We start from the raw sequence: 13,865 nt of genomic DNA, 5'->3' as shown, positions 1-13,865 counted from the left end.
AGAGAGATATATTTTAGTTATTTAGACATATTTTGATTATTAAAATATTATTTTAAATGTTATACTTTTATGCATACGTTTTTTTCCGATTAACATTTTTTTATTGATTCAACCATTAAATATATACATAGCAGAACACACATATACAGAATCAATATACAACAGCCACTACCCCCCCCCCCCCCAATCCCCCACCCGACCCCCAACAACACCCCAATGGTCACACAACCATAGACACACAACTAAAATAATTAATTAATGAAAAAATAAAAATAAAATAAATAAAACAATCACACACATAAAACCCCTACACCTCTCTCTCCACTGTCCCTCCCCGAGAGCCCTCCAAAAAAGACAGATCTCTGCCCCATTTCTTCGCAAACATGTCCAGATTCCCCAGTCTTCTGGATACCCCCTCCTCAAGAGCTGCCACTCTGGCCATCTCTGAACACCACTCCTGAAAAGGGGGCGCTCTAGCTGACTTCCAACTCCTCAAATTTTCTGTCTGGTGATCATAACACTAGATAGCACCCAGTTTTTCACGTGCTTATTCTCCAAATTAATGACTGCCCCATCTCCCAAGATACAGAGTCTGGGGCAAAATAAAATCTGAGAGGCCAAAACCTCGCACATACAACTCTGAATCCTCATCCAAAATTCCTGCATCTTAACACATCCCCAAAAGACATGGGTTGTGTCTCCATCTTCTAAATGACATTGCCAGCAGGTGGGTGTGTCTTTAAGACCAAGCCTATGCAATCTAGAGGGGGTCCAATAGACTCTATGTAAAATCTTAAATTGCATGAGGCGAACCCTTGTGTCTCTAGATGCAGATTTGACATTATTTAGAATCCCAGCCCACTGTCCCTCCTCCAATACCAAATTTAGATCTTTCTCTCATAATCTCTTAAGAGAAGTTGAAGTTCCTTCTCCCAGACTCAGAATTAGTAGGGAGTAATACACCGATACCTCATGACCTTTTCCAAAACCAGTAATCACCTCTCCCAGAGTGTCTGCTGCTTTAGGAGGTGTAAACCACTCCCAAAAACAGTACAGAGCAGGTGGCTCAGCTGTAAATACTTATAGAACTGAGATCTAGGAATCCCAAAAAGTTGAACCAAATTTTGAAAGGATCTCAACACTCCATTCTCATACAGGTCACCGAGTGTAGTAACCACCCTCCCAATCCACTCTGACCAGCAAAAAGGGGACTTGTTGATGCATAGTTTGGGGTTCAGCCATATGCTCGAGGTAACATTTAAAAAAATGTCAGAATTAAACAGTCTGGACATTTTAGTCCATACCGAGTTCAAGTGCGAGATAACAGGATGTATTTTAGCTTCTCCGATTAATTTGATAGAAAGGCTCTGCAGTGGCGAAATAGGGGCAAGAACTTCCTGTTCTATACAGAACCAGGGAGGGGCTTCAGGTGGAAGCGACCAATGAGCCAAATGTCTGAGACCGAATGCATAATAATAAAATAAAATCTTGGGTAGGCCTAGCCCACCTTTGTCAATCGGCTTATGTAACTTATTGAAATGTAATTTGGGACGCTTACCATTCCAAATGAAAGACTTTGCTATACTATCAAATTGCTTGAAATAAGAGAGGGGGACATCTACAGGGAGAGACTGCAGTAAGTAACTGAATTTTGGAATACAATTCATTTTAATAACATTAACCTTCCCAATTATAGATAAATGTAATGAAGCCCACCTGCTCACATCACTCGAAAACCATTTTATTAAGGGGTCAAAATTAACTCTAACTAAATCACACAAATTTGCTGGAAATAAAATACCCAAATACTTAATGCCCTGTTTGGGCCACTGGAAAGCACCTGGCTGGAAAGCCGTTTCTGGGCAGTACGCTGTCAGAGCCAAAGCTTCGGATTTAGACCAATTGACTCTATATCCTGAAAACTTAGAAAAGGAATGAATAATTCTGTGGAGGCAAGGCATAGATCTACTGGGGTCAAAGACAAATAATAGAATATCATCTGCGTAAAGCAAGAGTTTATGCGCCATACCTCCCGCCACCACCCCTGGAAAATCATCCTCCTTTCTTATCGCGGCTGCTAATGGTTCCAGGGCAAGACAGAACAATAATGGGGAAAGAGGGCAACCCTGCTGGTTGCCCCTATCCAAAGTAAAATAATCTGAAATTAGTCCATTTGTTTGTACCGCCGCTACTGGGTGTCTATAAAGTAAATTAATCCATTCAATAAACATACTCCCGAACCCGTATATTTCCAAAACCTTAAAAAGATAATCCCATTCTACCATATCAAACGCCTTTTCAGCGTCAAGTGAGAAGGCAGCGACCGGAGATTGTGCATTCGCTACTGACCACATGATATTGATGAGACGCCTAATGTTATCAGAAGAGCTACGGCCCTGAATAAACCCCACCTGATCTATATGTATAAGTGATGTCTTAACTTTACTTAATCGATTAGCCAAAATTTTTGACAAAATTTTTACATCTAGCTGGATCAGGGAAATTGGACGGTAACTTTTACACTCGCTTGGATCTTTGTCCTTTTTAAGAATCAGACTGATCCGGGCTTGTATCATGGTTAGAGGAAGCTTTCCGTTCTTTAATGATGCAGTATAAACTTCTAACAAAAGTGGAGCCAGTTCTGTAGCATAAGATCTAAAGAATTCAGCAGCAAAACCATCTGGCCCCGGAGCTTTGCCTGTAGGTAAGGCCTTAATTACCTTGTCAAGTTCCTCCAAGGTTATCTCAGAATCAAGACAATTTCTTTGCTCAGTTGTCAGTTTAGGAAGTTTTAATGGTTCCACAAAGTTTCTAATATCTTCATCAGTAGACGAAGACGTAGAACTATAAAGAGCAATATAGAATTCTTTAAAAGCATTATTAATATCAGTGGCCGAGGTAAATATTTCACCACCAGCAGATTTCACTGAGGGAATAGTAGAAAAAGACTCTCTCTGCTTTATATATCTAGCCAAAAGCTTCCCTGCTTTGTCCCCTGACTCAAAGTATTACTGTCTTGCCTTGAATAACCAAAACTATACTTTCCGTGACAAAATAGCATCATATCTGTATTTCAATCTAGTGAATTCTCTGAGGCCATCAGACGACATTCTGCGCCTCAGCTCTGCCTCTGCACTTTTAATATTCTCTTCCAACTCCACCAGTTCTCGTGCTTTGGATTTTTTGGTGAATGAGGCATACTGTATGATCCGACCCCTAAGAACTGCCTTAAGTGCCTCCCAAGCCACACCCACAGAGGATACTGAGGACCAGTTGGTCTCCATATAAACATTGATTTCGGTCTTTAACATCTGTTGGAAATCAGGATTTTGCAAAAGGGATACATTAAAGCGCCAACTATATGATTTCTTTTTCTCCGTATATGGCAACATCTCCAAACTCACCAGGGCGTGATCTGAGACTAAAATGTTTCCAATTGAGCAATCAACAACAGATGAAATGAGGGATTAGATATCAAAAATAAATCTATTCTAGAATAAATCTTATGGACTGATGAAAAAAATTTATAGTCCCTACCAGATGGGTTCAAAAGTCTCCAAATATCTGCAAGACCAAGATTTTTACACATCTTGTGAAGTGTCACCGTTGCTCTAGGGGGCTTACACACTTTTGCTTCACTATGATCAAGGACTGAGTCCATCAAAAGATTAAAGTCTCCTCCCAATATTATATCATGAGAGGTGCCAGCAGCTTGCAACATCCCTTCAAGATCTATAAAAAAGCCCTGATCATCAGTGTTAGGCGCATAAATATTAGCCAAAATCAACCTTTGCCCCTGAATTTCAGCTAAAACAATAACGACTCTTCCTAATTTATCTTTAATCTGTTTGAGAAATTTGAATTGTAGATGTTTATTAATCAATATAATGACTCCCCTACTCTTACTTGAGCCAACAGTAAAGAAAACATGTCCACCCCATATCTTCCCAAATTTTTCAGCTTCCTGTGGGGAGAAGAACTTCCTGTTCTTGAAGAAACACTATATCATATTTCTTACGTTTAAGAAAAGAAATAACCTTCCTTCTTTTTATGGGGTGCCCCAACCCATTCACATTCTATGTGGAGAGAGACAACTTATTCATATTAACATTTGACATATTGATATAATAAAAATAAATAAATTGTGTATCAAAAACAAGATTACACAGACCACATTCCCCATTAATGCAACAATCAAACCCTGAACTTCCCCCCTATCAAAACAAACAGAAAAAAGAAAAACGTGCGCATTAACCCCGCACACGACAGCGCCAACCGGCGTCAATCCCTTTAAACTCTAAGAGTCCATGTACGCCTACGAGAGCCCCCGCGACAACTTTGCCATCGGATTGCTCAAGTCCGGTGCTTCTATACCAATTTTGTAAAGCAAAATTACATAACAGAAAATACTTTGTAAAAAAGACCCCAGCCAACAGGCAGAATAACAGAAAAAACATGTAGACTCATTCACAGAACCGTCTCGAAGGTGTGTTCCTCCACAAAATAAACTCCAGCTGATATAAAGCCGTTCAGTTTCCTCGGACAGACAAGCAACTGTTCAGTGAGCCAGCTGTTATGAGTTCAGCGGATGACATAATCATTCCAATGTCCCGTAAAAATACTCAACAAAACAGACTCCAGCCAGCAGGAGGAATAAGCACAAAGGACAAACAGATTTATCCACAGCTGTTCCAAAGGAGTGATATTCAACAGAACAAGCTCCAGCCGTATATATATATATATATATATACACACCATAACTTACTCAGCCCTTCAATTTTATAAAAGACGTCCTTTATGTGAGTATGTAGATATTTTGTGGTCATCCAAAGTGTCCATTCTCGATCTGGCCGGAAACTTCAGTGTAAAAAAGATCTTCCGTCAATGCAAAAGTTTCTTGGAGTCATGCCACAAAACAAACTCCAGCCGCTAGTGTTGGGCCTCATGTATTCAGATAGAAGACAAAGGCAGGCCTAATACAGTCGTAAAAACCTAACTCAAGCCCCCACCTTCCAAGTCGTAAATCTTACTGATAAATATCGTGCCAAAATCAAACAAAGGGAGTCCAAAACAGACTACAAATCCATGAAGCCTTGCTCACTAAAGGATCGAACTCTCAACTCCTATTGGATGAGGCACACAACAGAACGTCCCTCAAACATGACATCATCAGGAGTTGAAATACCTCTGAAATGCTTCCGGGATTTGCTTCCAGCAACTTTGTTTGCAGCGTGTGGACGCAGCTCTTTGCTGCTCTCAGGTGCAACCTCGTGGCACAAGGAAGTAACGTCCGACTTGAAACTGTGGCCATACAATCTCCATCTCGCTGGACGAGTTGAGATTACTCTGTGTTCAACCGAAGGAGATTGCCGAGCAATTCGCATCTTCATCCGTTTGCCTACAGAAGTGAAGAGATTAAAGATTTCTCTTCCATCTTCAATCAAGTCGACATTTCTGAGTTCTCCGCCAGCCCGCCGAGAATCAACAGCCGTGCCCGCTGACAGAGCGAGGAAACGGCCTCCCATCATCACATGAGCCTCAAGGAACCGGGTCAGAGTTAAAGGACGGAGGAAAACACATTCTTCCTGTGTCCTCATGCGATTCAAGTAAGAGGTTTACGTCTGGGCAGAGATAGAATATTATAGTGTGTTATTCTTGTGTTTCAAGGTTTTGCTTGTACAGTTTACGGACCGCCATGTCCGCTCATTATTAATACTCAGGGTATTAATTATCACAAGTTTGTTTTGCTGTATTGTGGTCCAACCAAATTGGATTGTTGTGCAATTTCGCCATCGCGGGTGAGACAGCGACTGAGTTCATCCATTAAAGAGTCAAATAACACGGGATTTTTACAAGCCGTCCACCACGTCTCTGAGTGATAAACTGACAGCTGTTTTCTCTCCCACTATCGCGAAATCGGCTTTAGGGCCGTCATCTCTCTCTCTCTCTCTCGTACTAACCACACACCCACACACACACACACACACACCTTATGTGTTATAGGATTATTTTATTTCCATATCTAATCATATCACTGTTTAGTTTGTAGTTGTAAGTCGGAAGTTTATTGACTGCATTGTATTAATTATTAATTGATATTACTGCATAAATAAACTTTGTTTATATTACAAAGAGAAGTGTTTTGGTTTGTTTTGCATACGCCTGTGTCATGCTGACGGGATGTCAGTGCTCGGATTCAAACCTTCATTCATTGTTTTTTCCAGAAAATCGATATTCTTCAGATGTCGATTTTCCTAAGAAAACAATCTAATATTGAGACTGTTTTACTATTTGGTTATTAGTCCCTGATTTCAGGGTGGTGCCCCGTCAATGTTAATCCTTATTAATATTCTATTGATTTTTGATAATTAATAATTATCTTTGATGATTGAATTTGAATGATCAATAAGCTAGTGTTAATTTTAATTAATGTTTCATCGATGTTAACAATTAACGATTATCTCTGATAATTGTTGATTTAAAGGATTTAAAAAAGCTAACATTGATTCTCATCAATGTTCTATTGATTTTAATAATTAATAATTATCTTTGATAATTATTAATTATTGCTAATAACCAAACTTGCTCCTAAACATAGCACACTACATTTACTGGAGTCCCATATGAGGTTTTAATGAGTTACATTAAATTAATTAATTTAAATATTAATAACTAAAGATATAATAATTAATTATTTCTGATAGTAACACTGATCTAAACAACCAATAAAGCCCTACACTAGGCGGAGCCAGCGCAAAAAGAAACAAAAATGGCACCCAGCTTCCTCAGATAATAGAGTTCCTCAACCGCAAGTCAGTCCACTAATATAAGAAACATCAAATGGCTTACTCACTCCAATATATTTATGAAAGAGAGTGCCTGTTTTGGACATGTAAATACTTTGCGACCATTCTTCGTTTCTATTCTCAGTTTGGCCGGAAACATCATTGCAAAAGTGATCTTCTGCTGGGGTAAGAGTTTCTTACATTCCTTGAACCGATCGCGTTTCTCTCTTGTCGAATTCGCAAAGTCCGGGAACAAGAAAATATTATGGTTCTTCCAAGAAAGCTTTCCTTTGCTCCTCGCCTGGCGCAACACCAGATCTTTATTGGATGATCTCAGGAATTTGGCCATAATCGATCGCGGCCTGTCTCCCTCAGCAGATCTGCGAGCTGGGACTCTGTGAGCTCGCTCGATTTCCAGCTTATGGCCCGTTATGTCGAGCAGACTCAGGAAGAGCTCGTCCAGGAATTTCACCAAATCTCTGCCCTCTTCATTCTCAGGAATTCCAACAATTCGTATGTTATTCCTTCGGCTCATATTTTCAAAATATTCCAGTTTTTCCTAAATTAATTCCAAATCTGTTTTGGACGCGGGCGGATTAGCGGATAATTCCCTTTCCGATGACTCAAGATAATCGATTCGTTTTCAACTACTGTCACTCTTGTAAACAACTCAGAGAATTTTGTTTCCATCACCATAATTAATCGACGTTATACAGCAAGATCTTCCAAGTCAGCAACAACCTTCGTCAGCATTACCGACATGTTGGACAGTTGACGCTGAATTTCATCTACCGACGTGCCTTCCAAATCGAGTCCCCGTCTCGCAGTCCTGCCAGAGGCCTCAGATTGAACACGTAAGTGTCTTTTAATGTCTCCAGAGTCTGAGGATTTTGACTGCTTTGCCATGTTTACCTCAAAGAGCAAGTATGTAATTGGGTGTATCGACTCTCACCAGATTATAACATGAAAATAATTAAAAAACTAGCAAAGTTCGCAGAGCTCGTGTCTCACACGTCTGCTTCTCACATGGTGTCCCCGGAAACCCCCTATTCATATGTTTTTGAAGCCTGAAAAGGAAATCATATACCCTTATTTTATTATATGACCCAAGCTAAATTTGTATAAATGACTTTGTTGTGTGCATGAAGCACACATAGTGAGTTTGTATGGTAATTATTCATCATATTCATGAAACACCTAAAACAGACAATTAATCATCATAGCCTTAAAACAGGCAATTAATAGTCATAATCGCAATTTTTGTTTGACAATTAATTGTCAGCCAAATTTCACAGTCGTGACCCCTAATTTTCATTATTCACGAGGGGGACCTACACAATATTAGGCAGGTGGTTTTAATGTTATGGCTGATCGGTGTATGTCGAAGTACCGTGGTATTACCATCACTGTAGTACCACCACGGTACTTTGTAAGGTATAATAATTCCCATAGTATACCATATTTACATGAAATATTTAAAACATGGTCATATCAGGGTACTCCACCTAAACAAACACATTTTTATATTTTATATACCCAGGGTTGGGGAGTAACGGAATACATGTAACAGGATTATGTATTTAAAATACAAAATATAAGTAACTGTATTCCACTGCAGTTACAATTTAAATCACTGGTAATTAGAATACAGTTACATTCAAAAAGTATTTTGATTACAGAAGAGCTTGCTTTACATTTTATTGTCATTTGTTTCATTTAATATTTAGTCCTTTCAGAAGGAAAACATTTATACATATAAATGATGCGATACAAAGTGCATTTGAACAGTGGTGATACACTTTCTTATAACGTGTTACATTCATACGAGCAGACAGATAAGTAGTAAGACTGAAGTAAGTTTGGAGCAGAACAAATAGAAATAAACCTTGTGTGCATTGTCAGCTTTACGCTAAGCTAAAATGCTATTTCTTGCCATTTTACATGCACGTTACCAGGCACGATCATATTTATTTATCAAGAAAATTCACATTGGATCATAATTTCTTTTTTTCTAGTAAGACCTCTGATATTAGGGGAAAAATCATATTCTTGATAATAATTTTTGTATTGTTTTCCTTAAAAATATCTAAAAATCTTTAAAACAAGATCAATTATATTCATCTTGTTTTAGAAACAACACCACATAAGATATTTAGGTTTTTCAGAGAATGTATTTTTAACATGTGTATTTTGTCTTACTGTACTGGCAGAGTTTTTATAGTCAAAACAAGTGAAAAAATCTACCAGTGCTGAAGAAGTAATCCAAAGTATTTAGAATACGTTACTGAACTTGAGTAATCTAATGGAATATGTTAAAAAATTAAATTTTACAGCATATATTCTGTAATCTGTAGTGGAATACATTTCAAAAGTAAACCTCCCAACCCTGTATATACCTAACATGGTATTACCATATTCAAATACCATGGTATTAACATGGAGTAAATGTTCAAAACAAACAGTATGCCTGTGGTAGTAACACAGTATTCTTGAGAGTACCTCGAAGTACAAACATAAATACTATGGTACATGAATTTTAAGACAATGGTATACCAACGTACTACTAAACATCAAACACTCGATCCAGGCACTCCCCTTACCATGGTACTTCAAGATACTCCAAGCGCCCTACTTACTCCATTATAATACTTATTTGGTACTTGGTAGTGTCTAACAAGGAAAATAAATCATAAAATATGAGATGTTAAACAGTTTTAGATGATGATGAGAGTTTGATCAACTCTGATGAAGATTTAAAAGCTGATGAAGTAAACAGTGGAGTGACAGTTTTCCATGTTGTTTATCAATGTGAAATGTCAAATGAAGCGCGCTATTATTGTTGACTCACCTGACAGATGATGATCGCAGGTCAGATATGAACTCAATAGACATGTGAACACAGCTCCACAATCATGTATTGATCATCTGCTGAATGATTCACATGATTAAATTACTAATCATTAGAGCTCAGACACTTCCCTACCGGGTTTATTATGACAACTGCTGCCGGAACACCTGTCAAAATAAAAGTCACCCATCACGACGCGTAAACCGAACTGACTGACTGACAACCTTTCATAATATAATTACTAAATAGTTACTGTGCTAGTCTTCAATACGTTTGCCATGATATATTCATTGGAGAAAAAATAGCTGTTATAAGAGAAGTCACAAGAATTTTGCAACAAATAGGGTTAATTTACTGAATTATATTGTAAAACTCTGAAAGCATTTTCATATCTCTGTTTGTATTCATCAGTGAAGAAAAGAACCTGATATAAATGTTGTATCCTGCAATATATATATATATATATATATATATATATATATATATATATATATATATATATATATATATATATATATATATATATATAATGTATTTATAATATCAGTTTAATATAGCCCATATATGGTTTATACTGTATATATGGATAGAAATGTGTAGATTATGGGAATGATGCTGCTACAGTATAAACATTTTAAATTGATAACAAATATATGATTTGAATAAACATATATTATGGATATTTTTGGGGATAGATTGATTTATGGTTATGACCTATATCCATTCCATTGCATTCACCACTCCCTAACAAACCATGGAAAAAAGCTCTGATCAAATGATGCACAATGCATTGTGCACTTACACTATTGACCTCTCCAAATCATCCGTCCTCATCCTCCGTTACTTGTCTGCTGCTTTCGACACAGTGAACCACAAGATTCTCCTGTCCACCCTCTCTGACCTGGGCATCACAGGAACTGTGCTTGGATGGGTTGAATCATACCTCATTGGCAGATCTTTCAAGGTCTCCTGGAGAGGAGAGGTGTCCAAGTCACACCAGCTGACCACTGGTGTTCCTCAAGGATCAGTGCTGGACCCTTCCTTTTCTCAATATACACATCATCACTTGGACCAATCATTGAGGCACATGGCTTTTCCTACCACTGCTACGCAGATGATATGCAGCTGTACCTGTCGTTCCAGCCTTATGACCCTACTGCCTCAGCTCGTATCTCTGCCTGCCTCTCTGACATTTCGGCCTGGATGAAGAAACACCACCTTCAGCTCAACCTTGCCAAGACAGAACTCCTCATGATCCCAGCCAACCCATCTGTTGACCACAACCTCACTATTCATCTTGGTTCAACTATACTAACACCAACCAGAACAGCTTGGAGCATGGGAGTGGTGGTAGATGACCAGCTAAATTTTACCTCCCACATCTCTTCAACTGCCCGGTCTTGCAGATTCGCAATTCACATGTACAGATAACTAACATTTTTGAATAACTGAGCAAAAAAAAATCTTAAATTGGTGAATAAAACACTAAAATAAGAGGTAGGAGACTGTAAGCAGTACAGTTGGAGGTGGACACTAAAGCTGCATGAGGTGAAGGAGAAAGATGGTGAAGATGTCCAAAGTGTAGAAATCAATATCCTTAGCAACGTGGTACCTGGCATCAGTGGCAGAATGGAGGAGGCAGTGGATATCGGCTATCGTCTCGTCCCGAGAAGAAAGGATGGTGCACACATATCCATAATTACTCTCCGTTGTCTCTGCGATGTTGTCTGGCAGGCTACCAGAAGTTGTAGGTTTCTGCTTAACAACAAGTTGCGATTCAGAGAGGCCTTATCCCCAGAGGACAGGGCCGCAAGAGAAAAACTTTGGCCTTTTGTCAAGAAAGCCAGGGATGAGGGAAAGAAAGCCTGTTTCTGGGGATCGTTTGCGCTGATTGATGGGAAAAGATCTTTTCTGCATCTCTTCTCCATGTACAACGATATTCAGCTACTTTACTTTATACTTGATTAGACCAGTAAATAATTGCCTTATATTTGGTCATAGACTTATTTCTTAAATGGACCAGCTACAGTGTGTAGTGCCAAACTCAGCCCTGAAATTAAGACTCATATTTCGGATTTTAGTTAATTATTGATGGCTTTTCAATACCTTTAGCCAGTTCTTTTAAATATGTTTCTATAATGACAAATATTTTGTCATATTTAAAATATGGTTATTTAGGTTCAAGATTGTGATCCATAGACCATTTTGTTCATTGGTTCATGATTTCTTTTGGTTGTATATCACTCCTCTTTCTAAGGTAGAGCTGACTTACAGTTTTTTTCAGTTGTTGGTAATATACACTTTTTTTTTTTCTTAAGTTATGGACATTAGGTTTAGTTAATTCTCTGTTATGTATTTAAATGTAAGGGGTATGCACGATGTGGTAAAGAAGAAAGCTATTTTTTTATTTCGTAAGAGCTGCGAAACTGATTTAATTTTTCTTCAGGAAACACATTCTTGTGATTTGGATGTTAAATTCTTGAAAAGTCAGTGGGGGAATCCAATTTACTGTAGCAATGATTCTAATCACTCTACTGGGGTTTCTTTTACACAAATTTAAGGGGCAAATTCTGGAAGTTATGCCTTCAAATGAAGGTAGATGAATCATTATGTCACTTAAACAAGATAATTCCACTTTTATTATTTGTAATGTGTATGGCTATAATGCCCGTTCTGCTAACAAAGCACTTTTTCCTCATATTACATCCAAATTGAAGGAAGTACATTATAGTACATTATAAATACCCAGGTTCTTTTGTAATTTTAGGCGGTGATGTGAATGAATGTTTGGATGACACGCTAGACAGATTTCCCCCCGGGAGCAATGAAGGTCTGCAATAGTAATGTCTTCTCAGTATGTTCTGATCTCTCCCTCACAGATTCGTTGCGTTTTTTTTTTTTTTTCAACCTGACACACAGGACTTCACTTGGTCTAATAGTAAAATGTCTTTAAAATCTTGGACTGATCTCTTTTTAGTTTCTTCCTCAGCTCTTCAATTCCTTAAAGATGTATCTCAGTCATAGGCACCCCCCCCCCGCTTTCGGATCATAAACAAATATTTTTAAAATTGGGTTGTACTGATGAAAGTCCAAGATTACATGGCTATTGGAAATTTAATATCTGTTTCTTAAAGGATGACGTCTTTAATAATAGCATTAAAAATTGACGAATTACATATTTCCTGATAAAATTGCTAATGATTATAAAGAGAAATGGGAGTTTTTTTTAAATACAGGGCCAGACAAATTGCTATTAAGAGAAGTAAAGACTTAAAAATATCTAATAATAAAAAGGTAACTGAACTATTAAAAAGAATAAATGCCTTATTGCTACGAAATATGTCTCAAGAAGAAGAGCTAGAATTAAGGGAGTTACATTTACAAATTAATCAAGCTTATTTAGATCTTGCTAGAAGTACCTTTGTTAGATCTAGGGCTAAATGGCTTCAGGAGGGAGAGAACAAATTCTAGTTATTTATTTTTTTTTTTTGCTTTGGAGAAAAGGAACTGTAAAAGAAGTTCCTTACAAAGAGCTCATCGCTCGCACCTCAAAGAACTCTGAGTCTTGTAGTATGGCCAGCATTCACAATGTCTCGATCCCTTCAAGCACTTTCATTAGGTTCGTGAAGGGTTTAATTGATACTGTATGACTATAGTTCTTATATCCATTCTGGGTGTTCCCCTCCCGGCCAACACTTGCGACATACTCATGTCGGTCGCCGTCCTGCAGTACTGCGGCATCATGTTTCCTCTCTGGAAGGTTATGTTGTGTAGTGCAGCGTGTAGTTCCCCATATTGAATGTCAAGTGTACTGAGTCGTAAGGGAACGCCTCGGTTACATACGTAACCTCAGTTCCCTGAGACGAATGAGTGAGTCCTGCATCTAATCGCTCTTGAAGAAATACGAGAATTTCAGGTATGGGGCAGTTCACTGGGTCTTTGCCATGTGAAAGACACCAGTCAGTGAACACATTCCATTTTAGCGCATTAAGCATCTCGTGGACAGCTCTCTGGCCTGCAAAATGGTGTTCATAACTGAATGTGTCAGTTCTGGCACGTTTAGCGTGCTCCGTTCAGGGGCCACACATGCAGGTTCCACAGCTTCGGCTGGGGATGCCAGATTGTGCCTTGCACCTGAGAGAGGAGATCCCTCCTCACGGTATTTCCCATGGCGAGCCGTCCAAAATCTCTGTCATTTCCGGAAACCATGACTGATTGGGCCATTTTGGCGC

General features: G+C 38.4%; 2 protein-coding genes across 4 annotated transcripts in view; one reads left to right on the top strand and one right to left on the bottom strand.

Moving 5' to 3' along the window:
* The window catches only part of LOC127409883 (sorting nexin-14), a 134,708-nt gene extending 124,919 nt beyond the window's left edge, over window positions 1-9,789 (bottom strand). For all 3 annotated transcript variants that reach the window (XM_051644823.1, XM_051644824.1, XM_051644825.1), the window contains exon 1: window positions 9,634-9,789. The gene's annotated coding sequence lies outside the window, so the exon portion shown is untranslated. The remainder of the gene's footprint in view (window positions 1-9,633) is intronic.
* Window positions 1-13,865, top strand: part of LOC127409881 (unconventional myosin-VI-like) — a 490,797-nt gene that overhangs the window by 372,879 nt on the left and 104,053 nt on the right. The window lies entirely within an intron of this gene.

Source organism: Myxocyprinus asiaticus, chromosome 19, assembly GCF_019703515.2.
Source record: "Myxocyprinus asiaticus isolate MX2 ecotype Aquarium Trade chromosome 19, UBuf_Myxa_2, whole genome shotgun sequence".
Lineage (NCBI taxonomy): Eukaryota > Metazoa > Chordata > Actinopteri > Cypriniformes > Catostomidae > Myxocyprinus > Myxocyprinus asiaticus.
Note: the sequence above shows the minus strand (reverse complement) of the source record. Positions and strands in the feature narration are given on the sequence as shown.